Here is a 27,082-nt window from a genome sequence, read left to right on the forward strand (position 1 = left end):
CTTCGTTACGTGATGCAAGAACTCCAACAACGACGAGTGTCTAATATACTAGTTGTGCTAGTAACTCATTGCAGCTTTGCTTCATTCAGTTATTCATACGTCTGAGCAATAACTAGCTCACTTGTATCCGTGAGAGTATCCCGGTGTCTATTAAACTTACTCGTAACTTGAGTTTGCTCCTCAAAAAATTATTAGCAACACTTCAATACGAATACAGTAACGGCAAAGTGGCACTTTTCTCCCATTTCCCTCGGGCGAGCATATCTTCATTTGCGATATGAAATGTCTAAATAAACATAAGTACCTACATACATATCCCCAACGATAGCAACAATAACTAGTTGTAGTCGTAGTTGTAAATATGTACTAACAATGGGCTGCGTCGCCGGTCGGTGGAGTCCATCAGCCAATTAACAGCGCTAGTAACAGTAGTGAATCTATGTTGTATCCATCCACGAGATAGCCAAACGAAATCATATACACACTCTCACACAGCCAGGTTGTAGTAGAAACAAAATCAGCGAACCAAGGTATCCAAAGAAGAACACTCGCTAGGCACGATTTGCAATCGTCGGTCTCTGCAGCACCGAGCAACTGCGGCGGTGGCGGCGAAGTCATCAGGGACATACTCGTACAAAAATCGCTAAGCCACTTGGCCCACCGATTGGTACGGATTCATTTGTATCCTCAGTTAGATGTCAGTACTGTTTCGAGGTTGTGTTGCGTTGGTTTCTGTTTTCTCTTGGCTGTTTTCGAAAGTTAAAGGTTTCTAATTTTAAATTTTTTTTTTGTTTTGCGTTTTTTATGGCATCGTTTTCGCTATTTGTTTATCTACTAATTTATCATTCGACGAGTGCTGGCGTGTTTAAGCTGCGAAAGGAATAAAGAAAAGAACAAATTTATTCACAAGCCACTAATACGAGTAATAGCACTTATAAAAACGAAAAAAACTATCCAAGCGTTGCGAGCAGTTGACTATTTATGGAGGAAAAAGCTGTGAGTGTTGTGCAAATAAATAAAAGTTTTAATAAAATCAACGCCAGCAGTGCAAATTTTTTTTTTTTTTAACCCGGCATCACGTTACACAGTAACAACAAACAAAATAGTGCTGCTTGCTAAAGTGTGTGTGGAAATACATATGTAATAGACAACATCAAATGAAGTGTACATTTTGTATAAAAGCACTCTTTCTATACTAAAAATATTTTTTAAAAATATGCAAAAATATTTAATGAAAAATTAACAACTTTTGATGCCAAAACACATCTGATTCCAGCAAGCTAACTTTAAGTACCACAATAGAGGATTAAATATAAAGCTTTGTTTCAATCAAAATTTTAAAAACTAAGTTGATGGTAATCTAAATACAAAAGCAAAAACTCAATAAATTTAAATAAAAAAGACAGCTTTAAACCAACGACTCAGTTCTTTTCAATTCAAAAAGCATTATGTTTGACGCTGCTAACTAAAAAGAGGTAAGTCAAATTATAATAACTTGCATACATGCATGTACTTCATACAGCTACGGTCAACTAATTGAGATCACAGTACTACAAAATGATGTTGATTTTAACTACAGTTTACACAAAAACGACTTTCCGATGTTAAAATCTATCTGAGGCTTAAAGGTCATTACTGGTTGCAATTTTAATTTTGGTTTTAAATTGTTAATTCTTCTGACAAGCGTTACACAAGGCCAGCTTTAACATCATCGATGACAGGTGAATTTTTGTATAGGAATCTCATTTTTGTGAAAACTGTAGATAGATCGTATCGATGTACAGATATTTATTCTGCAAGGTGAAAGGCGCGCTTTGTTGAACTCGAGAAAAATCGCTTAGGCGTTTACAGCGCCAAATAACAAGAAAAAGAAGAAAGAGTATTAGGTTGGATTCTAGGCGCATACGAATACGACTCGTACTTCCAATCGGAGGCAAACTATCCCATGGTAAATACTCTCTATGAGTGCCAGGAAAAGGCACATCCTTCTAGCCGAGGTTATTCCATCTTGTCAGTATACAGTCTGTTAAACCATTTATCCCCCGAAACTATTGAAAACGAACTATTGGAAGTGCTAGAGAATCTTGTCCGAAGAGCTGGGAATCGACACAGAAAGTGGTGAATCAATTCCTTTTCTTCCTCATCCCGACAACTTCTGCAGGGGGAGCTTTTAGGTGTATGCCATCGACGGAGCATTGGTGCTAGTTATTATAGCACAGTGCCCTGTGACGACGCCGGTAAAAGCCCTGACTGCAGACTTTTTTAGCGTAATTCTTCAGTGCGACTCTTATTGAGTCTCATTTCCGAAATGTGCTCCGATTTTGAAAATTGTAACGTGCCTAGGAATGAATAGATATGAAAGATGGTTGAATTCAGCGTGCTTCCAAGCCCACTTTCGATTTGTAACTTAGATTAACCTAATCTTAATGATGGTAAAAATCGGTGAATTTTCATGCCCACCAGCCTTTCGAATTCTGGATTATAATGTGGCAAGGACTAGTAACGTTCCTCCAAAATAGCAAAACTTTGGTGCAAGATATATTTTTGCACTGAAACACCGAGATATATAATATCCTATTCCCGGGAGGGAGGCCGTGGCTGGTCGACAATTCACACCTTTTTTTAAATTTCTGGAATTTTGTGCAAAAATAAATCTTCCACCATATTTTTGCTATTTTGGAGGTTCGTTACTAGTCCTTGCCACATTAGAATATAAAGATCGGATAGCCGGTGGCCGTGGCAGTTCTTCTTCTTAGCTCTTAGGTCTTCTTAGCTTAATCCAAGTTACAAACTGAATTTCATTGGAATCGGATAACATTTACTATCTCCGCCCCCTAGTGTAGTAGGCGTGACAGTTCCCTAATTTTTAACAGTTTTCATTATCTTTCTTTCCTGAGTGAAAATGGCTCAAATAGGAAATTTTAGCAAAATCGAGATACGTTTACTACCTTTTCCAGCCTATATACCATTTCTGAGCCGGTAAAATGCGTATTCAAATTCCTACGTACAAATTCTATTCGTACAGCGCCGACTTTCTGTGTCCTTTGATAATTGCTAGAGTAGTTTTTCTCTGGAAAAAATCCTTAAATCCTGTTAGTAGACATGTTTAGAATCGGGTCAATCACTTAGTTGGATATTTGCACACATTTCGAAATGAGGACTCTTTCTGCCACTCTTAGACCACTGTGCGACGCCCACTCTTTGGCAAAGATCTCCGCCTAAAAGTCACGGTAGTTATCAGGCAGGCGATATGATTGTTTTCTCTGAAGGTCTTTGGAATATAGACCCGAGCCGACTCCTCTGTTCTGTGTATCCTTTTTACCGATTACAGAAAAGCTAGTAGTACGCCAACATATCAAGTTGTAAAATATACCGTTTAAAGCAAGGCGTATTCATATAAGGTGATTGCGGCAGCACGAAAACAAAAAACAAGACTAACAAATTATACACACGATGATAATCGGAACACAAAAGATTTACAAAAAACACATCAATTTGCAATCGCCACAATTCGCCTTGAAATCAACCGCTCCGCTAACAAAACCTTGTATGAATTCGCCTTGGTTTAAAGCTAATTTCTTAGATTATTTTATTAAAAGCCTAAGCAAAAAGCTAAGAAAGTATTTTTTCATAGTGAAATTATACCAGGTGTAGTAATAAGAGCGAGAAGTAAAATTTTACACTATCTTATTTGAAAATTTGCTTAAAAAAATTTCTATAAGATAGCCGATTGTCAAGAAAACTTAGAATATAAAGCGAGCAAGCGGTTTTATTACTACACCTGGTATAATTTCACCATGGTATTTTTGCAAAGAAATTATACTTTGCGCTGTCATTGTAATATTTGAACTATAAACAATAGTTTTTGAAATAGTAAGGATTTTTAGTAAGACGAATTTACCTTTGAATATTTTAAGTAAACTAGTAATTTTTAGGAAAAAAAAACCGACTTCAACTCCCATATAAAAAATATATATATATATATATATATCTCATGATCCGCTGATCGGATCTTAACCAGATTAGTATGGGACCACCTCTGAGACACTACCTTTCCGATGCAAAAAGAATTATCGAAATCGGTTGACGTGGTCCAAAGTTATGCGGTAACATACATAAAAAAAAAAAAAAAAAAAATATTCCGACGAACTGATAACCTCCTCCTTTTTTGGAAGTCGGTTAAAAAGGCCAGAAAAAACACGAAATGCTAAATCTAGCCTCAAAAAGGCTCACACTTCTTGCCAGTCAAATGCATGTTTTCCAAAAACAGTTTATCCTCTTGAAACAAAACCACTCATGAAAATATTACAATAATTGGCGGCCACAACCCTCGTAAGCTCGAGAAAGAAAGACACAGCTGACAAAAAGGTTAAAAAAAAAAATGTTCTTTATCTCCACGCGGTCAATTTCAAATCTGTGCCTAATCAAGTTCTTGGCTTAATTCATAAAGATGATCAGCGATAAGATCAATTTCGCATTTACAATATCAAAAGTGGCGAACAAACAAGCACATATGGATCACACTGTATGTGTGTGTGTATGTAAAACGATTTACGCAATGACCACATGGGCGCATTCCTTTAGACATCAAAAGTAGCAAGCAACTTATGGCTGCAGTAAAAAATGTCATAATTATTGGGGTTCTGGCTGTCAACAGAATGCCAAAGCAACAGCGACAATCTTCAGCTGCAATCATCAATGGGGCAACGATGGCAACATCTGTGAAAGCCTACATACATACATACATACATATGTATGTATATAGATCGGCAAGATCGCAGCGAACGCATTGATCAACGGCAAATGGAAAATATTGAAAAAAGGTCAGCCACTCAGAGCTTTTGCTTCAAAATTGTTTGCCGCATATTGAGTGCGCAATATGCTTTGCCATTGCCTGGCTGGAATTATTTAACCCCAAAAACGGAGGGTGTAGAAAAATGAAAAATGATCGTTGATACATATGTAGCTGAAATAGCAACAAAGTAATCATAGACAGACTTACATATCACTAACACACAATAAAAGGCAAAAATACTAAAAAAAAAACCAGGGAAACTCATAAAAACAACAACAGTGCAGTTACTCGCCCACAAAAAGCACGAACGCCATTGCATCGCTTTGTCATTACTTGCAACCAGCTGAATGTTGTTGTGGGCTTGCTTACGCTGGATGGGTATTGTTTTTTTTTCGTTTTTTTATAAGAGGACTGTCATTCCAATGTTATAATTTTGTACTATGAAACCTACCCAACGGTTAGTTTACTAGTTATGCGGAATTATAAAACCATGTCTAGTCCATCTCAGTTCAGGAAAGCAAATACAATCAAAATTGAAGGAGACTCGACTGGGTTAAGCAGTGGATTTTTAGGGGAGCTTATTGGGGTAAATGGTTTTGCCGCGGTACCGCAACATAGAATCGATAACAACGCAGCGGCGAGAATAGCAGGAAATATAATCACACATTTCTCTACAAATCATTTAGTAGGGTGATCGTAGATTGCTGGGGAGAGCGTCGTCATAGAAGAAGGGTGCAGCTATACTCGTTCCGAGCTGAGCATCATCGCTGAAACTACTAGTTATATTATTCATAGTCGGTTGGAAAGCATATGACTTTTTAATATTTACAATAGGGGTATTCATATAAGGTAATATTTTTTTTTTTGTTATTTTTTTTATAAAAAAAATTATATACATAAATTAAGGTTTCAAAATTTATACAAAGTTTAGAAAAATGCATCAAATTTTCATCAAAATTTGGAACTTTTTAATCTGAATTTTAAGAAAATGTTTGGGTATGAAGTCTTACAACCCATTAGTTGATATTATAACAACTTCAGCTTGAGATCAGCGCAGCATTTCCCAGGCACACGAGCCCTTTCTCGACGAACAAAAATTACGCTGTACAAATCTCTCATCATGCCCGTCCTTTTATATGGCGCAGAAAGATGATGAAGCTTTAGGGGCTTACGTGGGAACTATTCTGAAAGGTACTGAAGAAGTTGGAATGACCAACTATGCGAGCTTTTTATCGAGAACTGCATAACAATGCAACAATTACGCTGGCTTACACATATCGGGCGCATGGATCACGAGGCTCTACCAGTCCTTCGACTCTGCAGCCATGGGCGGGCACGAGCACAATAGAACACCAAGTGCAGAAATGATGATCATGAGGGCGTTACCCTCAACGCCAACTAAAATCCTAGATTCCTTACTTCACTTTCTACCTGTGGACCTATATGGTAAACTACAAGCAAGCTGAAATGCTTTTAGACTAAACGCACACACTCTAGAATTCTAGAAGATCTTGCAGAAGTCTTCAAGCGCATGGATTACACAGTCCCGCCTACTGGACTGAGGAATCATTTCCAAACAAAGACACCTTCAAGGGGTGGATGGTAGGAGAATTTAGTCCCGATCTCTTACTCCAACTCAGCAGCCATCTGCACTGATGGCTCAAGGTTGGATCTGAAGGTCGGAAGTGCTGTATACTCTCACAACTCAGGCTAACAGTTTTTGTCTGTCAGATCTCTGCAGTGTTTTTCAGGCTAAACTTACAGAAATTAACGAAACTGCAAGATAGCAAGGTAGGATCGATTCTTCTATGAATTCCCATGCAGTAGCTGTCTTTCCCGATAGCCAGACAGCTATCAAAGTACAATGACAAATCGTCATCGGCATGTCGTATGGGTTACGGCTACGGCATCGCCTCATAGCACCAATGTTTCAAGTATTGCTGTTATGCTGAAGTTGATTAACCATCGACATTTTTTTGAAAATATAAGGTGTTTCAATTTGGCAATATCAGAACTACATACGCAATAATAGGCAAAAAATAGTAGGTTAATTTAAAACTTAACAAACAAAAGTAAACGTAAAATTATAAAGAAAATGAAATATGAATAGAAAAAGTGCAAGATTTTTTGAGGTGACACTTTACTTTGCCGCCATGAACATCGATGAAAAACATCGAACCAATGATCGAATAATCGATATTTTGGCCACTCGATTTTGTCTCAGAACGTCGATTATTTACAAAAATCGATGGTCTAGCCCTTTGAAAATAACGTTTTTGTAAAAATTTGTACATGAGTACATATCTTTGTTTGATATCTTAACCGCAAACAACTGCGATAAGAAACCAGTTTTCATAAAAAATTTTAATTCGTATGCAAAAAAAAATATAATTTATTCAAATTACAAAGCAACATAAAATACATTTTACTAGTTTCCGCTACTCGTTGCATTTTCGCTTTTTTCTTTGTGCATAAAACGAGGTCAAAATCCCTCAGCAAAAAAAAAAACAAAAAAACAACAACAAACGAAGAAATAGCTTTGCCACCTGTTGCGAGTACGAGGCGAAAAAAGAATTAATGTCTCCGAGCAATAAATATGCAAATTACACAAAAAAAAAAATCATAGGCCATGCAAATATATGTACATACATACAAAAGAAATACATTTGACTTTATATATTCGCGTTTATTTACATTTTTCGTTAGTTTTATTTTTTTATTTTTGCTATTGTTATTGTTACCAACTTAACCCACTTCTCATAGTGTTTAGTAGCACCAACCGATATACATATGTACATACACACGCAAGCAAGTAATTACAATACAATAAAAAAATTAAAAAAAAAACATACGAACAAAAACAACAGCAACGCCAAAACAACTAACAAAAAACAAGTTTAAGCGTCAAACTACGTTTGAATTATGATTACGAAATGCATCAAAGAAAATTAGAAAAAAAAAACAACAACAACAACAAAGGCAACATGCATTGTTAGAGTTTAGTTAGTTCCAAATTTTTATTTTTATTTTTAATTTTGCCACCGAATTTTTTGTTAATGAAAATTTTCGACAAAAAAAAAACACTAAAAATGGTGGCGGTCTTGGGTCGCAAAAGCAAAATTCAAAACAACCTGCGCTCCACAACAAAAACAACTACAGCAACAATTAGAAAATAATTACATGTGAATATTTTATTTTGGGGGCCATACATGCAAATGTATGGGGGGGGGGGGAGCTGTATTCTCAAACAAATGTGATAGAGATCAAAGCAAGAGTAAGCGATCGTGGGAGATGAAGAGCGTAATCAAATTAGTAGGAGTATTTTCTATAGTTGACACAGAAAAGGGAGGTAGAGTGTGACGGGGCCTGTTGTAGCAAAAATTAAAAATATACTCACCGAGAATGACAACGAGCGAGATCTACAGTATTGATAATGGCCGCTGATAGTTTCGAGAGCGCCTACTACAAGACACACATTTATTCACTCAGTCCATCTCTCGGCTGCTTCTACTGCGGCCTGCCATATAGGCCTCACTTCTCTCTAGCTATCAACTTATAGCGGCTTTGTATAAAGTATACGTAAAATATTATAAATAACTGTTACTGGGAAATAAACAGTTAGCTTCATTTGTTTGTGTACAAGAACAAGCTTGGAAATGTTGAAATAACGAATATTCAGAAGCGGTTGAAGAAGGAGAAGAAAGCAAAAGAGTAGGTGAATAAATATGTATGTATGTGTTTATCTATGTGTGCTATGCTGTTGGTTCAGTAGTGGCGTGAAACCGCTAAGTCAATACAAACAAATATGACTTAGGTTATGAAATGACAACATAATTTTTACGTAGACAAATAAAACAAAAAACTTCGATCGAATTCACCTGTTTACTGAGTGTCAGTATTTTGAGTGAGTCAGTATTTTGTTGTAATACTCATATATATATATGTATGTATGTACCCGTGGTAGGCACTGCTCATATCAGGAGTTTATTATTTTTCAAAACTTTTTGTTATTAGATATTTTTATTTGAATATACTTTAGGACCAAAAAACTGCCGATTAGTCCAGAAAAATACTGAAAATTTAGGATAAATGCCCAAAAAGGTCCCCAATAATAGAAGACGAAAAATCCGGAAAGTCCGGAAAAATGGCCGAATATTTTTGAAAACCTGCCAAAAGAAAAATTCATGAAAATTTCTCGGTAAATACGGAAAAAAATTGCTGGTACCGAAAAATCTGAATTATTCCCGAGAAAAAGAAAGAAGTCTCGCAAAATCTCCAAGCCGGAACCCGGAAACCCGTAGTTCCTGAAAACTTCCGAAACGCAAATGACTCGGAAAATTCATCGATAAATACCGAAAACATTCCGAGTAGTCCCGCAAAAATCCTGATTAGACCCAAAAATCCAGAAAAGTCAGGAAACATCCCCAAAAGGATCCGCAAAATTAAGCACGCAGAATACCGAAAGTTACGAAAAAATCCAGATCAAACCCGAAAGTTTCCTACAGTTCCTGGAAGCTTCCGAAAAGCAAATAATTCTGAGAGTTCCTCAATAGATTCCAAAAAGATCTCGTGCTATGCCAACTATTACCGAAAAAATGCGAAAAGTCACGTTAAATCCCCACAAAAGTATACGAAAAATGAAACACGAAAGTTCCGATAAAATCCAGATAAGACCCGAAAGTCCCCAAAAGTTCCTGATAACTTCTAAAAGGCAAAAGATTTTGAAATTTCTTCGATAGATACCATAAACACTTTAAGTAGTAGCTAAAAAATTCCGAATAGCCTGGGAAAATTCCGATTAATCCATAAAAATCGCATAAGATACCGAGTCCCGCGACACCCGAAAAGTTACAAAAGTTTTTGAAAACTTCCGAAAAGCTAGAAATTTCCGAATTGTCGAAGATTTTCGGACAATAAGTCTCAAAGAAAAAAACCTCAAGATCACTAAGAATTTCATTTAAAAAAGCGGAAAATTATTGACTATTTTCTGGTCGAAAAAATATCGGACTAACTTTGTCTAGAGAAGCTTCTTTGACCGCCCACAGCCGACGGTCAGAAAGACTTTGCAGCTTTGAGTTTCTGCTATTTCTCCCAGCGCTCGCTAAACCAACTAAAAACCCATCTCCCCTTCTATCAGGGGAGTTGACCTTATGGGTGCGCTGCTTAGCAAATTCGTCAACCATGCAATTTCTTGCAAGAGCAGCTGAGGCCTTCTGCCTGTCAGACAACACAACAAAGGAACGCGACAGTTCGGGAAAATATGTGCATTAAGCGCTTTTTATGATTTTTGGTGAACAAAACAAGCTCCGTCTAAGCAGTATTAATAACAAGTCAATTTGTGGCTTAATTTAAGTGGGTATCCCAACAAAGGATTATATAACTGGTTGTTACACACGCTCCAGGATCTCCACTCATCGCCCATTTGCACAGTTCATCTGTCAAGTATTCCTGATTAGAACGGGATTTATCGCGATGATACGCCTGAAATGCAAAGATTTATGTCAGCCTTACACATTTGGGATAAATTGCATGCATTAGTCGCGTTTAGCCTTTCTTATGTCATACTGATGGACACCCAGATGGATATCGAGGCTATAGACGACTGCTTGACGCGCTAAATCTAGAAAGCTGCATCGAGCACCATTTCGATTTTACTTCGCGCGAAGTCTACACATTTACATAAATACTACAAATTTTTGGCACCAGCGCTTTAAAAACTTCCTCTTTCATTCCGTTGAGCTTTGTAAATTTACAAAATCATTTAATGAATATTAATAGTGAAAGGCATAAGCCAAATTTGAGTGCCTGAATTCCTTAGACTTACGGTAAATTTTACCTGTTCAAGTGTGGCTTCAATGGCTACAAGAAATGTTGTGAATTAACTTTTACTGACGCGCTGATGGACTGACGCGCTAAATGAATTGGTGCTGGCGAACGTACATACGTGAAATCAGTAATTATACGAACAAAAATTTAGACATGAAAAACTTAGGCATGCGTATGAAGTAGAGAGAGACTACGCATGCGCCTATGAACACTAAAGAAGTGAATTTATATTGTACGATTGGCTGCTCGATTAATACTTAGTAGCTGCTAGATGTTAACTGTTAGCAAGCCCCATTTTCTTGACAAATACGCCAACTGCGACCGATGCGTCGCGCATGCGTCCCAACATGGTTAGCTCGTGCTATACTTGCGGTTATAAAGTTGGCTATGTACAAACCAACAAACATACAAACTGCTTTTTTCACAAGCAATGCGGCAGTGCGAGATTGGCATTTATGGAGGAAGGAAATGAAGAAAGTGCTCACATCGACGATAAAGAGTCGAAAAGCGTAAAAGATCTCTATACATTTGCATTTCCAAGTAGTAAGTGAAAGGGGTAGGAAATGGTCAGGCCAAAAATAGCAACCACTTTAGGCTCATCTTAAAAGTTGCTTCAAGATAAAATTTGAGAGTCCACGGGTCGATTAAACTTCTCACTATTTATGTTCGCCGACTAAATTTAAGATTTTTGTACAGGGCAATGCACTGTTTATTATCTTTTTAAGTGACGGAGGATTCGGAGCAGCATTGGAACATTGGTTATGGTATTATAATAGCTTGGCCATTAGTCAGTCCTTAGTATTACGAAGAAGGTGTAAGACTAGGCCTCAAATTCAAGTCGTGAGATCTCACATAGACCATTACGACCCATATTGAGTAGAAATCAGAGCCAAGGTAATTAAGTCGCGATCTTCCAAAAGCTGACTAAAGAATTGCCTTCGTCATGTTCAGTGCATCTTTCCCTCTGTACGAGGCGTAATATGAATGAGTGAGATGTGAACAGTGCGCCGTATTATTCATGCAGTAGACTAGATTCTAAAAAAATTATTCCCGTCCTGTACTAAATAAATCATGGCACTGGGGATCTTACAAAGTGTTAAACGTTTCCCAAAGAAAATTCGCCTTTTATGTCATTATTCTTCTTCTTATTTAGCACTGTAACCGCCTAAGCGATTTTGGCCGAGTTCAATAAAGCCCGCCAGTTGTTTCCCTTCTGTGCCAAGTGACGCCAAGTCCTTCTCTACTTGATCTTTCCATCGCAGTGGAAACCTCCCTCTTCCTCTGCTAGCATCAGCGGGTTCCGAGTTGAATACTTTCCGAGCTTTTATGTCATTCCTATATCTAAATGAAGAGAAACTATCGAAGTGGTTCGAATTTATCGTCCTCAAGGCATGAGTTGCAATAGAAAGGTCAAGCATGAGCTTAAGTAGCTCTGTTTTCTGCGCACAGCTTTTACAATATGTCGTATTTGAGAGATATCCTATTCACAGTATTAAAGCGAGGGGGATTCTGACAAGATTCTGCTGAGCTAATATTTTAGAGATGATTTCGAGCGCCATCCCTGACAACTGACAAAGTTGCAGTCAAATGTTTGCGGACATGGACGGCTTTTCTAACGAACTCTAGCTCTGAAGCTGGAATATTTTCTGAAACAGGGCGTATTTAGCTCGCGTTCCTCGTTGGTGGCAACATTAACTACTGAATTTCTAGCAGAAGTTTTCGTGGAGCTGCTAAAAAGAGGGCTAACGAGGGCTAGAATAATCAATAGAAGCTGACACACTGATAAGAGTTTTATGCGGATTATTGTTGCCTTAATCTCAACATAATTGGTGTAAGAACTCACCAAGTAGTACGACGAAGGCAAGAACATTGGTACTATATGCAGACGTTAGCAGCCTGCCAGTGGAAACAGTGGGAGGCACTGACATCCAACTTTCAGATCGGTTTTTGCCGCACACTCTCTCATCGGGCAAAGTGTCCAATGCTCAAGAATCGGAATCTTTTCCAAGACGGAACTTATGCAGCTCTCTCTTTTCCTTGGCACCAAGACTTCTGTCTCTCAAGCTGAAGTACCCGCTACATTTGTGTCTGCCCCGGAGCTGCTACAAAAAGCTCAACCGTGAGGTGAGGAATTCATCTAGTCCGCTAGCCAAGCATCTGCCAAGGCATATTCTTCTTTATGAGTAAACCCGGGAAATTGTGCCTGACTAAGAGAGCTTTCCAGGCGATTACTTCACGTTTATATGAGCGCCAAGATATATAGACGTCAAGGACAACGAGAAAGCTGACGCATTGGCTAGAGCAACTTGCAACCGGTGGAGAAACTTCTGGCTCAACAGCCGTCTGTGAGGTGAAGCTCCGCTTCGCGTAAAGCTGTAATCAAACAGATATTGTAGCAGAAACACGAAGACTACTGGCATTGTCTTGGCAGTATAAAATATTACCCGATGGAGGATAAATAGGCAGGACAAGACTTCGATTCACTTTGGTCGTAATGACAGAGTTCATTTCCTTCAAAGCGTACCTCAATAGTATTGGCATTAGAAACCAGAGTTTAAGTGAAATGTGTCTAGAAGACGACAAAACTGCGTTCCGGCCTTTGGTCCGCTAATGCGCAGATGCTTCAGCAGAGGCATCCCCATGGATACCTACCGATCTCAAGTGGCTCAATATAACAGAAATATTGCGTTTTATAAAAGCGACGCTCCGCTTTAGGAAAGCTCAGCAGATGGAATTGATCTATGCAGATGACAAATTGCGGATGGATTTTGACTGCTTGTTCAACAAAAGAGAGCCTTATCGTCAAGGTACAGTGGATGCGACCGCAAGATGTCCCCCAGATTTGCCTACATTTAAAATTAAATTTTACTGCAGAAATTCATTTACGAGTTTTAAATATGTAATATAATTCCCTAGGCTTTGATTGTTCAGTTTACCCGCGCAAGCTCAATTTCAAGTTCCGAAAACTCCGGCGTATCAAGGTGGTACATACGTCATTTAGCCTGGGCTTGGGCTGTAATATAAATCACTAGGCGGTATAAGAAAGGGGTTTCCGAATAGCCTGGCTTCCAAAATAACCAAAATCCAGCTTTCCACCCGTTGACTCCGTTAAACTTGGCTTGCGGACTACGCGCCTGTTTCTTTTTCGCTTATTTGCATTTCCTAGGTTTTTTCCGCGGTATTTGTAAAACTTTTATTTCCTGCTTCGGTGGCTTACATACATATGTTTGTATGTATGTACATATCTTCTTCCACAGCTCTTTCTTTAGACAGCTAGTTAAAGCGTACGTCAGTTAGTATGTCGAGTCGTCATCAGTCGCCATCAGTAATTTCATTGTTCACATTCATATCTTATTGTCATTCCTGTTTTTTTTCTTTTTAACTTCTTTTCTATGCTGTTCGTTGATTGTCAACAGAGTCAAACGTCAACAGTCATTTCATCATACATCTGTATCTCAGTTGGCATATTGCGCCATCAAGCTCACAACTGCCGTGCCGTGCTACCTTTCTTCTTGACGTGTGTTCTACCTTGTGTACCTCTCCTCGCGCGCTAACCTAACACGGTTGTCTCGCGACCAGCAAAATTTCAACACTCTCTTCCTCTCTAGCGCCCACAACTTCCTTTGTCGTCTCGCCTTTCTCCACGTCCACGCTTTCATTACAAAACATAATTTGGTCAGTGACCTTTTTTCTGCCTCATTTCTTCATAGCGACGCACACGCTTGCGCTTGTCGCAGCTAAACGACTCGACTCGACTCGATGCGACGCGACGCGACGCGACGCTTTGTCTCCACGTCTTGTGCGTGTTCCACTTTTTATTTGTGTTGTTGCCACCTTTTTTTTCTTTCATTCATTTCATTTGCTCAACACTACCGGTACCTATTCTACTAATTTCTTTGGCTGCTTAATTCCTACATTCATTTCTTCATAGCTGGGGCCGGTTATTGTTTGATTGTGTCGCTTTGGGCTTTTTGTAGAATGCATGTAGCTTCTTTCTTTATCTCTTGTTTGTTGTTATTTCTGATTATAATTCTTTTACTGTGATTTCTCCACGAAAAAAAAGACTATGGCTATCCGTTACCCCGCTGCGGAATCCTTAAGTGCGCTGTGTTGTCGTCTTCGGTCTGTCGTCAGCTTTTGAGAAACCGGTGAAAGTGGGTTGGGCTCTTTCTCTTATAGATAGGTACATATGTATGTACATATGTACGTCCAGAAAAGAACCGCAAGTTACTTCTTCGTTGAGTTATGCGGGTCGTCCGCAATCGAAATGGATACAGATTGATGCAATCAGATTACGCGGGTTAAGGACTTGCAATTGAGTGAAAAAGATGTGAAAAATAAAATGAGGTAATACAAAATCGTTTGGCTATTTGTATGTAACAACATTCATATGTACATATATTAGCTTTTAACCGCAGCTCTGTCGCGTAACCGGCTTTAAAGTATTTTCAAAATAAAGCTTTCTTAAACCTCTTTCGTTGGCCACCCATGTTGTAATAGTACTTCAATTAACTTATTAACAAAATTAAATAAACATTTTTAAATAGGTGGGAGTTCTCTTATTTAAAAATATTTTCGTAATAAAGCTATTTTTTAAATCTCGTTCGCTTGGTATCCTTATTGTAAAATTTCGTTGAACTTATAGTTTAAAATAGAACTTAACTGTTCAAGCAGGTGGCAACACTCTTAAAAAAATTTGCTATATGCCATCTCTATGCCGACTTTACTAGACACACGCTCTCAAACTTTATTCACATTTATAATATTATAATGATTTCATTTAACTCATCAATTAAATTTTAAATTCTTAAACTGGTGGAAATGCCGTTCAAAAATATTTTCTAATTAGATAGAGATTTCTAAAAACCTCTCTCGTTGCATACCCACATTAAAATATTTTCGCTAACTTATTATTTAAATTTATTTGAACTTTTTGAAGAGCTGGTAACCCTCTTAAAAAATACTTTCGAAATAAAGCTTTCTTATAATATCCTTGTAAAATTCCATATCAAAATATTTCATTTAACTTGTTGATTAACTAGATTTTGGATTTCTAAGCAAGTGGCAGCCCCATTAAAAATATTTTTTGGAAATAAACCTTTTTAAAGACTCCCGTGAAACTTTTTGAACAGGTGGCAACACTCTAAAAGAGTGTTTTTGAAATAAAAAGTTGTTGAACGTCTTTCGTTTGACACCCCCTTTTTGTGATATTTTATTAAGCAGATTTATAAGTTGAATCTAGCTTCTTAACAGGTGGCAACTCCCTTAAAAATATTTTCGAAGTATATGTATATATTGTTTGAGAACCCCTTTCGTTTGGCACCCACATTGTTGTAATAATTTTTTAATTTATTAAACTTATTAATTACGTAAGTGATTTTAATTTCTGAAAAAGGTGGCAACTCTCTTCAAAGAATATCATATATGTTAATCCGTCTTTAAACCAATATGTGCGAAATTTCATTGAAATATATCCAAACTCTTAAGCGTAAAAGAGCAACAAAATGGAACACTGGAAGCTGATAAAACACTAGAGGATCTTCTCTGCGGCCTCCGTGCCCTTCGAAAATAGTTGCCACCTGTGGAACAACCAAACTCAAATTATTTAATAATCAATGCCATCACGTCCGCACCATTCGTTTGTTCTTGCGGAATGAGGTGTCAAATTAAAAAGCTTGGACTGTATGTGCAAAAGGGTTTTACTTTTTTGAAAAGAGTTGCCACCTTTTAAAAAATTATATTCTAATTATTAAAAAAAAATCAATTATTACATGGATATCGATCGAAATGGTTTTGATATGCTTTGTTTCTTAGCTGAACTATAAGAGAGTTGCCACCTGTTTAAAAAATCATATTATGTATCACCATATGGGCGCCAAACAAAAAGGGTTTCAGAAAGTAGTAGTTTGAAAATATTTTTAAGAGGGTTGCCACCTGCTGGAAATGTCGAATTTAGTTAACTTATATGTACAAAAGATATATGAAACATCAAAACATGGAGGTCAAACGAAAGAGTGTAAAGAAATCTTTAGTATGAACACCAAGAATATTTTTGAGGTGCTGGAAAAGGGTTGCCACCTGCTTCAAAGGTTAAATTCAAATATGTTTAATAAGTTAAATGAATTATTAAAACATGGGTATTAATCGAAGGGGGGTTTGAAAATCTTTATTTCTGAACTATATTTGGCGGGGTTACCACATGTTTAAAAATTCATTTTAATTCATCAGTTAATTAAAGTATCTATCGCATGTCAGATTAAGGAGAGTTAATAAAAGTTTAGCTTGAAAATACTTTTGAAGAGGGCTGCCACCTGTTTGAAAGGTCTAATTTAAATAACTAATACAAAAATTATATGAAATATAAAAATACGAGAGTCAAACGAAAGAATGTAAAGAAATCTTTAGTTTGATAATTTGGATCATTTGAAAAGGGTTTCCACGTGTTTAGAAAGTTACATTTAAATTATTAAATAAGTAGCATGAGATAAATATCAAAGCGCTTAGCCTGTAGAATTGCGTTAAAGTTTTATTTTTTTAATTAAGAACTTTCTAACCGGTATAGGGTGATTTGAAATTTGATGAAATTTGAAAACCTGCACTATGCGACATCTCTCTTCACTCAGAAACGACTGCACTGTTTTAGATGAAATATGGTTCTCGGGATTTTTTTTTTAGTGTTGTGAAATTAAATGTTGGGATCTTAACGCCATGCCGCTTCACTAGTTGAGTAGACAACCGCTGTTAACATCCAGTTTATTATGCACTCTTGATGAGGGTTCAAAGCGTATCAACTAACTACATATTACTCAGTAACCCAAACTCATAGGAAAGCACCACAATCAACTTGTATTTCCCACAAATAATTTGCATAAGCTATTGACTTTTCCGCACACACTTATCTAAATAGCATCTGTACATACTACAATGCATGCGGTGGCCCTAATACCGTCAACTGAGCCTAAAAGGATTTGTGCGGTTGTTGTTTTTTGTTTTTTTTTGCACTTCTTTTTCTTCATAAAAAGTACTTGAATTGGATTTGGTTGTTCGATCGATAGATTCGTGGCTGTGGCTTCAACTGCGGCGGCTTCCTGCTGCTTCTACCAGCGCAGAGAGACAACGCCTTGTTGCAGTACTTAAGCCTTCTGCAGGCTACCGCCGCACTGTCGTCATTGTGGCATCCACATGCCAATGCACTTAATTCAATTAGCAATGTGTGTGGCGTGAGGCAAGTATAGCGGTGCGGTGTGGCATGACCGAATGAATATGCTGGTCAGCGAACAGCAAAACTGCAAGGGCTGCCTGACCAAACAAAATAGGCGAGGAGCAGCATGAACAGGCAAAGCTCAATGTCCCAATGAGTGTACAGTGGCCACGGTGCATTGCGTGCGTGTGTGTGTGTGTGTGTGTGTGCTTGTAAGAGTGTGCTCTGGCGCGTAAAAAAGGCATAGAAATGCAGTAAAAATTAAAATTGCTACTTCCTATTTGCATACATACGTACATCTTTAGACTGACACTTATGGATGTATCTATGTATGTATGTATGTATGTACCTCCATTTGTAATGCCTCATGGCACACGTGTGCCCTCAGTTTGTGGGCCATACGCGCTGATAAGTGGCCCCTTCATGGCGCAGGAAAAAGGCTGAATGTACATAATGTCATTATGTTACGAGTAGATACATACATGCATATGTGCGGGCGGAGATAAATGTATGCATGAAAATATGATTGCGCATACATACGAGCGGTTTAGTTTTTCCCGTGCTGCGCATTTATTTATGTGGGCGTTTTTTGTCGGCTAAAAGGCAGAATTGGCATTTTTTGTTAGAGGAAGAAATGCCTAAGCAATCCATCGCTGACACATTTTGTGGGTCGGTCAATATTTGTAGGGGTTTCGTAATTTCTTCGAGGCTCAGTGGTGCACACTCCTAGATGCGTCAGAAACTGATCAAGTTCAACTTAAAATAATGGAATTAGATAACTAAAATAAGTATCACAATATGGGTGTCCGACGGAGGAGCTTTAAGAAGTTTATAGGCTTGAAAATGTTGAGTAGAGTTGCCACCTGGTAAAACATTAATTCAAATTAAATTAATTAAAAGTTAAGGGATTATTGAAATATAGGCATTAATTTAAAAGCTTTTAAAAAAGCTTTATTTGTAATATACAGTTAGGAGGGTTGCCACCGGTTTAAAAATTAAATTTAACTTGAACTCAGGGAGTTAGCTAATTAAAATATCTATGAAAATATATGGGTGTCACACAAAAGAGGTTTAACAAGACTTTAGTTTCAAAATATTTTGAAAAGGGTTGCCACCTTTTTAAAGAATCAATTTCAACTTGAATTAAGTGTATTAGCTATTTGAAATGCTTATCTCAATGTGCGTGTCATACAAAAGGGGCTTTGAAGAGTTGCCACCTGGGTCAAAATTAAATTCAATTCAAATTATTTAATAAGTAAACGGAATTATTACAATATTGTTATTAATCGAAACGGTTTTGACAAGGATTCATTTCTAGGCTATATGTGAGAAAATTATGTATGTGATAAAATAAAATAAAAATATTTAAAAAAAATTTACTGTAAGATTTTCATATTGTCAAATTTTTTATATTGTCAAAATATTGTGAGTTCTGCTAATTCAAAGCTAACCATAAGGATTTTGCTTGGTGGTTTCTATATATTCTACACATGACTGTATATTCAATGGCAGTGGGAATGCAAATGTATTGGTCTTTAACGAAAATGTTTAGTGTATTAGCGTAAGCGTTAGTTAGGTCGCTCTAGCTGGGGAAGAAAGCTCGATTTTCACTGTTTTAGGCCTCTGCAACAACCTTTCCGAAGTAGGCTTTCTAAACAAGTGGCTTTTGTTTTTTTTNCACAGGCCTTTACAGCTCAACACTATTTTTGCTGGTCGATCCAACAAGCAGTCGCTTACCTCATCCTCAAAGGCTGTGCTTGCTGCCCACGCGGCAACGTCAACAGCCAGAGCGCCAACAGAACTCAACAACAGCAAAGCAACAACGACAACAACAACCGTTCGATTGCTTGCTTGCGGGCCTGGCCACATTTAATCCTCTCAAAGAGGATTTCTTGTTGCTTTTTGCACGCGGCACCAATCCGTTTATTTGTATGTAAATTGACTAAGCGGAAAAAGCACTCACAAACCAACAAGGAACAACAACACTAATAAAAAAAAAACACATTCGTACGCCCGATAACAGCAGCCTGTCGAATACAAATGCACAAATGTACGGAGGTACAACAAGCAAAGAGCCAGCGCGTCCACTATGACGAACACCACAAAAATAATAAATACAACTACAAACATGCAGTCAGGCAGGCAGACAAGCTACACAGCCATCCATACCTTGCAGGGAAACCGCGGACTAGTGAATCAAATTTCTAGTTCCGTGCTAGATCTTTATCGCCAAAAACGAACCAGTCCGATAGTGAGTAGATCCCCACCAGTCCAAAATCAGCGAAATGTGGTACTTTTAAAAAACTATTTTATTTCGCTTTTTCCAATAGAAATCTATGTAAATCTAAGGTGATGAATTTAGAACTGGTTCGAAGCTGTAGAAAAAGCGGGGGGCTTGTTTACTTTACATAGATATGTATTTGGCAGCTTTTTCGTTCAAATATGCTTCTATTCTGCACTTCGCAGATGCTTTTTCATAGTTTGGTAATACAAAATATAGTTTGGTAATACATCGTGGGATATTCTGGAATCTAACCAATAACAGCAGGCACCTCTGTGAACTCAGCTACATTTCTTACAATCATTCAAACAAATTTAATTTCAAAAGGAAAACAATTTATTTTTTAATAATTTAAAATCGCACACACTGAAGAACCAAAAAGATTGAAAAATTATGATACCTTCTTTCTTTCGTCTGTCGATTTTAGAACTGGTTCTAAACTATATAATTTAGGATTATTTCGGGAGGCAACTGACACTTCCTTGGACATCGCCAGTTGTTGGCATGCAAAAGAGATTTCTCGCGAACGAATACTGTCTAATTGAACCAGAAGCTCACCAGTTCAGAACTAGATATTTTCCTACAGGGTACATATTAACAATACATACACACGCATGAATAAATAGCATTCAAGGAGAATGCAGGAAAGTCACCTCTAAATAAATACATTTTCTGTTATATAGCAAGGCGAATGCGCAAAAAAACATCAATAACACCAACAACAACATAAAGGGGGTGGGAAAGCAAAATAAAAACAACAGCAAAATCAACAAAATGTTTATAAAGGCACAGGCGCTGGTATGGACTGGAAAGGAGAATGAAGCAAGAGCAGCGCGCACATTGCTGGCGATGGTGGTGAAAGTGGTGATTGTGGTCGTTGAGGATGCGTCAGTGGGGTATGAGTAGGAGGCACGTTGTTATTTATGCGGGCGCTTGTTGGTGATAAGCAACGCGCTGCTGAGTGCACAACGAAACTGAGGACATTGATTAGCCACAAATGGTGAGGAAGGAGTGTGAATGTGGCGCGCAGGAAATGGTTATTTGCGACAAGGCTGCAAGGCGACAACGACAACTACAGGCGAATTGCTGAACTAGCAAATAAATTTTATAAGCGAATGAACAAAACGGATGAGGCAATAAAACTACATACCTTAATGAAACAATTTTATTTATACGAACTTGTATACAGATGGGGCCATGATAGCCAGAGGAGCCTATCTACAAAAAAATGGTAAAAATTACTTGTTTTTTAGCCGACTTCCAAAAAAGGAGAAGGTTATCAGTTCGTCGGAAATTTTATTTTATTTTTATGTATGTTACTGCATAACTTTGGACCACGTCAACCGATTTCGATAATTATTTTTGGCTCGGAAAGGTAGTGTCTCAGAGGTGGTCCCATACTAATCTGGTTTAGATCCGATCATTGGATCATATATATTTATATGTGAATTGAAGTCGGTTTTGTTTTCTGCTTAAAAATTACTTGTTCCATGCTAGGTTTAAGGTTTACCTAAATATATCGATAGCTGAGTGGAAGATCGACCTATCTCGGCAGCCAGTTCGAAAACGCTCTATCTCAAAAAACTTTTCAAGAACGCCCTATTTCAGAATTCGTTTCAAAAACGCCCTATCTCAGCTGCCGATTCAAAAACGCCCTATATCAGCATATTTTCCAAACATTTTGAAGTGAGATAGGGCGTTTTTGAACCGAATTTTGAGATAAGGTGTTTTTCAATTAAATTCTGAAATAGGGCGTTCTTGAAAAGTTTTTTGAGATAGAGCGTTTTCGAACTGGCTGCCGAGATAGGTCGATCTTCCACTCAGCCATCGATATGATCCTTACCAAAATATGTATTTTGACCATTGCAGGGCAATTATTTGTATTTTTGGCTTCACTATTTAATGCAAAACTCATCTCGAGAAATCTCAAAAATCTCAAAAAAAAAATCCCGAAAATTGAAACACGAAGAATTTCGTAACCACGAAAAATACCGCAAAATCGGGATTGATATAGCACGAAGAAACCCAAAAAGTCCTGGAAGCATAAAAAAATAAACAAGGTAGCGAAGGAAGCTTCAAATCTCGAAAAGCAAAGCACGAAGAATTCCGAAAAACCCGAAAAATAAATCCAGCAAAAATCTTGAAACGTTTTAAAATTCCCCGGAAAGCGCGAAGCATTTTATTATATTACCAATAACTCAGAAATAAAAATCGAAAATTACCGATTATTCTTTCTACTCCTGAACTGTTTAGTATTTAGAAATCGTACTAAATAGTTTAGTACTACGCTGCTATGAGGAAAATAACCGGACGCGACTGCAATAGAAGTCAGGCATTCCCAATTTGAGTTTGATGTAGAGTTTCACGCAAAGGACCGCTCCCCCAACGCTTCTTTCAAGCTTTGGCCTATTCCGCCTTCCGTATAGAAGTTCACCGGGGAATATGCGTGAAGAAAATGCTCACTGGTGCCTGCCTAATACCGCAGTGATCCGTATTATCAGAGATAAAGTCGCTGTCTACTAGAATACTATTAAGCACTTAGCACTCAACAGACCTTTTCTGTAGGGCTGGGTTTCTCCAACTCAACTTAACATAGTTTAGCCATTTTTTGGACTTATTCGTATTCACCATCTAGGCTAAGCCAAAATTTTGCCTACGTTTTAATCAGCTTAGTCTTGACTAAGTCCGAAAATTGGAAAAACTAGTGGGAAGGATCTTTAATGCCCCACTAGTTCCAATTAACAAGTGGATATGAGGTCTCAATAAAATATTATAGGCTTAACCAAGGTTTAATAGTGCCAGAAATTCACCTTAGGCGAGAGGCCAAATCCCTCACCAAATGGCTCACTGTCGCAGGAATGAGCCACTGATTCCTTCAACACTCTCGCCACAGTAATAGATTTCGCAGACAGCTTGGCATACTTCATTTTTTCAAAAAGTGTCAGCTGAACGTCAACAATTTCTTAGGATTTAGTCGCTCTAACTAACTTAGTCACTGAGTTGCAGTGCCTTTGAATCAGATCATAAAGGACATACAGAACTTGATCCCTCACCAAAAGGCAACGTTATCCACTTAGGCAATCAACCGGCAGTCTCTACAGCTCCTATAACAGGTCGTTTAAGACCACAAAACAAAGAGAAGGTGAGAGAACACCATATAGTGTGGTATATATGTTTACTCTGCAATCCTCCATAGATCTCCCCGACATCCGCTTCCTCTACTAATTAACTCTTAATGTAGACATGCTGAATTCCGGGCAGGCAATCGCTAGTATTACTATTTCCGCAGGTCAGGTTTTAGATGGTTTTCCATTTTCGTTCTTTTGACGTTTGGGCGTTGGCTGATTGTTTACCGAACGTATCTTCTCCCATTCGGACACCATTGAGGATCCCGAAAACCCACAACTTATACTGAACAAAGCCAACAAATTTTGTTGGAAGCTATGTATTAAATAGGGAATATTTTACGATTCGTTTAGGAACGGTGTTTTTCATGAAGGGTGAGGCAATCTAACCCAGTAAACATTGGGCGTAGTTAGCAATTCGAAAAGGCGGTCTCACTTTCGATAACGAATGTGCAATAGGTTAGTATTTATTCGATTCGGGAGCAAGGCCATTCTCCAGCAAAACGGAACCCTTGTTATCCAATGTATTTTCCCTTCGTTATGAATTCGAAATCCATCCCATTATGCAATTGAAATTTCAATGAGAGAGTGTGATTGTCTTATAGTCCCGTGGAGAATGAGCTAGATTTCACTATCTCTCTTGTTACTATGGTTTCCATTTTTTTCGAACCCATCTGGAGTGTATTTCCAATATACTATAAACGTTGGAAAACTAAGGTTGGTTATGAGTTCGCTCTCAGTCCGATATGCATACTGGATATAGAAGGTAATTTTCGAACGTTCGCCAAAATGTTTATAGGGAATATACGGTCATATGATTAAGAGAGAGAAAGACACACACCCCATCACCAAAATGGGTGGCGTAGGTATGTAACTAACAAAAAAGTCGCATCGCTCTCCCACATGATCCTCGTGCGTTTATAGCGCGCTTGGCAACTGGCGAGCACTTCCAGTAAATAAGCATCTGGTCTGCTCCTTATTTGCTGATGCAAGCATTCCTCTAAAGCTTATACACATATATGTAGAGACATGCATATGTACGCTATACGATTTCTAAAGCAATTCACTGCCACAGTAAGAAAGACCAACTCAATGAAGAAATAACTTAGCGAGAGAAAAATATGTATGACAATCGGTGGGGTGGTTTGATACGCAATAAAGATCCGCGATTGCTATTTTCCACAAACAGACTTTTGCTTGCTTGAAGAGCAGGAAGCGTTGAACTGAGCATATGCACTTATAAAATCCACACATTTATTCGTACTTAGCATCTCCGCATTCACTCAACAGGAGGATGTGATTCTGCTGAGGAAGTCGAAATGTACAGAAAAGCAGACAGTTGTGGCATCAAGAGGAATTTTAAATAGACTTAGTGAGTGTGTATATATGTATGCATGTATGTACATATGTATAAATATAGAAAGTGTAGGCGCTTTTAGATTCGTGTACATGTAAATGTATTCGTTACATTATTTCTTGTGATCGTGAAGAGGATCGCCGATCGGTGATCATTGTACGTCCATCGTGTCTGCTTGGATCTAGGTCAGTGCATAAAAATAAAAATACACAAATTTTCATAAGTGTGTAGGTACATAAGTCTTTAGCAGAAGGCGAAAAGGAGACGAAATAAACCATGCAGACACTACAATTAATTTAAAGTGAAACAGAAATTAAAATGAAACTCATATCTTACGGTGAGGATAGAGCTTTTTTTGAAGGAATTTCAGTTTGATACTATGTGCATATGTACAAACGTATGTGCACTAGGCTAGTCAAAAAAAAAGTTTGAAATGTTAAGCTCTCACCCCCTAGGATTTAGCGGCGTAGAGATGTATCCAGTCGTGTGGTTTCTCTCCGCATGTCGGGCACTCATTGGGCACACCGGCATCCAGTCTGCTCAGGTACGAGTTTAACCTCCCTCCCGAGGCAGACGGAGCTCTGTCAAGTACACGTCAGGTGGTTGTGTGCCCAGAACGGCATTCACAGGTCTGGATTCTACGTAACTTGAGACCGACTCTGTGTGAATGCCGCTCAAGGCCTGTCGATATGCTGTCGGGTTCAAAGGGCTCCTCTGCAAGCAAGTGTCTGTTCGGGTACCCACGTCTGTGGCTCCCTAGTAACAAAGCTTAAAAAGAATAGTGGACTTTATTGACAAGACTGTCGAAGGTAACTCCGAAGATTTTCGCGTTATTCACTGTCGGAATTGGTTTGTAATTGACGTGAATACCCAACTTCAGTCTGACCCCCTTCGACCAAGTTAGGAAAAGGGTTGGTGTGGATTTTGTAGCGAAGAGGGTTAGGCTCCTTGCAGTAAAGAAGCGAGAAAGCTTAATTAATTTCCAGCAAAAGTCATCAATACCATTCCCAGACGCCATTATCGAGTAATCGCCAGCATAAGAAACAATCGAGACTCACTCTGGTGGTTGAGGGAGCTTGGAAATATAAAAGTTAAACAGTAGTGGGGAAAGGACACCACCCTTTGGAACCCTCTGTTTTATTCTCCTGGGATTGCTCGATTTGTCTCTAAAAATTACTGACGAGTGTCGACTACTCAGATAATTCACCGACCACCGTTTGAGTTCCTGTGGGAGAGAGGAGGCCTCTATGTCTTCTAGTAGCGTGTGGAGTGACTGACGGTGTCAAAAGCCTGACCACGAAACCAGTGCTCCTTATGAAAATATGGCTGGGACTGTAGCCGGGTACATCCTATTGTGCTAATAATTTGATTAACAAATTAAATGAAATGAAATCATTAGCCTTGGCGTAACCACGTTTCCCTAATTCTTAGATGGGTGAAGGTTATTTTTTTGTCTTCTGTATAGGAACGAATCCAGTGTAGTATGCATTTATAAGCGTTTCATACCTTTGAAATTTATCCACAGCTAAAAACAGTTTTCTCTTTTATTTTCAGGTATGTGCCGAAGAAATATACAAAACGACGGTTCAATTTACGCTGTAAGTTTGGAAGCACAACTATTTTGTAAATGTTTAACTGAAACAAGTTTTCGAAGTTTGATTTTGATATTAAACATTTTGAAATAGATTATAGTCAGCAAGGTGTAATTTATTTTTTTTTTTAATTGTCGTACACATTCAAAGCCACGCTCTTTTGAACGAGCGATCCTTACGCATGGTCTATAATAAATATGGAGCTTAATTTAGATTCTCCATACAAAAAAAAAATTTGTGTTGGAGCACTTTGGGAACGCGTTGCCAGCCCCTAAAAATGTTTCTATTATAAAAACGTGTTTTCGAAAAACGAACTTTCCGGTACTAATTTTGGTATGTTTATACGTTAAATAAAGAAAATTTCACTTTCAACTATGTTGCCAGACATTTTCAAAATAAACGGTCTTTTTGTATGCGATTTTTTTATTTTTATGCATTTTGTTTTGTGCGCTCCTTCTTTTGTGCGATAGATGATATCAGCCGTTTTCAATACATATTGCACTACAACTAACATATGCGAAGTTTTTAGAGTAAATTTATGTATCATAGAAGAAACTAAAAAATGTTTTTAAATTTTTTTTTTTAATTTACACTTCGATTTTCGTAAGGATATTTAGTATAGTGTAAGCAAAATTTTTAATGAAATCTTGCAATCTTGTTTAAAATAAGAAGATACATTTTTTTAACGTTTCAATGTTTAGTTTAATTATTCATTTTTTTGGCAGCGAAATCCGTAGAAAAGGCGCTTGCATTCCCACCCCTAACTGCATTTTAATAATGTCACTTAATTTGATATTTGGGCGAAAACGAAAAGCATCACTTTCAATTGATTAATTTAAAAATCTAAAAAAAAAGATTATATAAATCATTCAATAAGCCAAAAAAATATAAAATTTTATTTAAAA

At 37.8% G+C, this 27,082-nt stretch overlaps 1 long non-coding RNA gene across 1 annotated transcript; it reads left to right on the forward strand.

Moving 5' to 3' along the window:
- Nucleotides 1–1,197: 1,197 nt before the first annotated feature.
- Nucleotides 1,198–26,192, forward strand: LOC108362175 (uncharacterized). The gene is made up of 2 exons (XR_001847424.1): nucleotides 1,198–1,475; nucleotides 26,140–26,192. It is a non-coding gene; the product is annotated as an uncharacterized LOC108362175 (long non-coding RNA).
- The last annotated feature ends 890 nt before the right edge of the window (nucleotides 26,193–27,082 follow it).

The sequence above is a fragment of the Rhagoletis zephyria genome, unplaced genomic scaffold, assembly GCF_001687245.7.
Source record: "Rhagoletis zephyria isolate East Lansing unplaced genomic scaffold, Rhagoletis_zephyria_1.1 Rzeph_scaffold_00954, whole genome shotgun sequence".
NCBI classification, from domain to species: Eukaryota; Metazoa; Arthropoda; class Insecta; order Diptera; family Tephritidae; genus Rhagoletis; species Rhagoletis zephyria.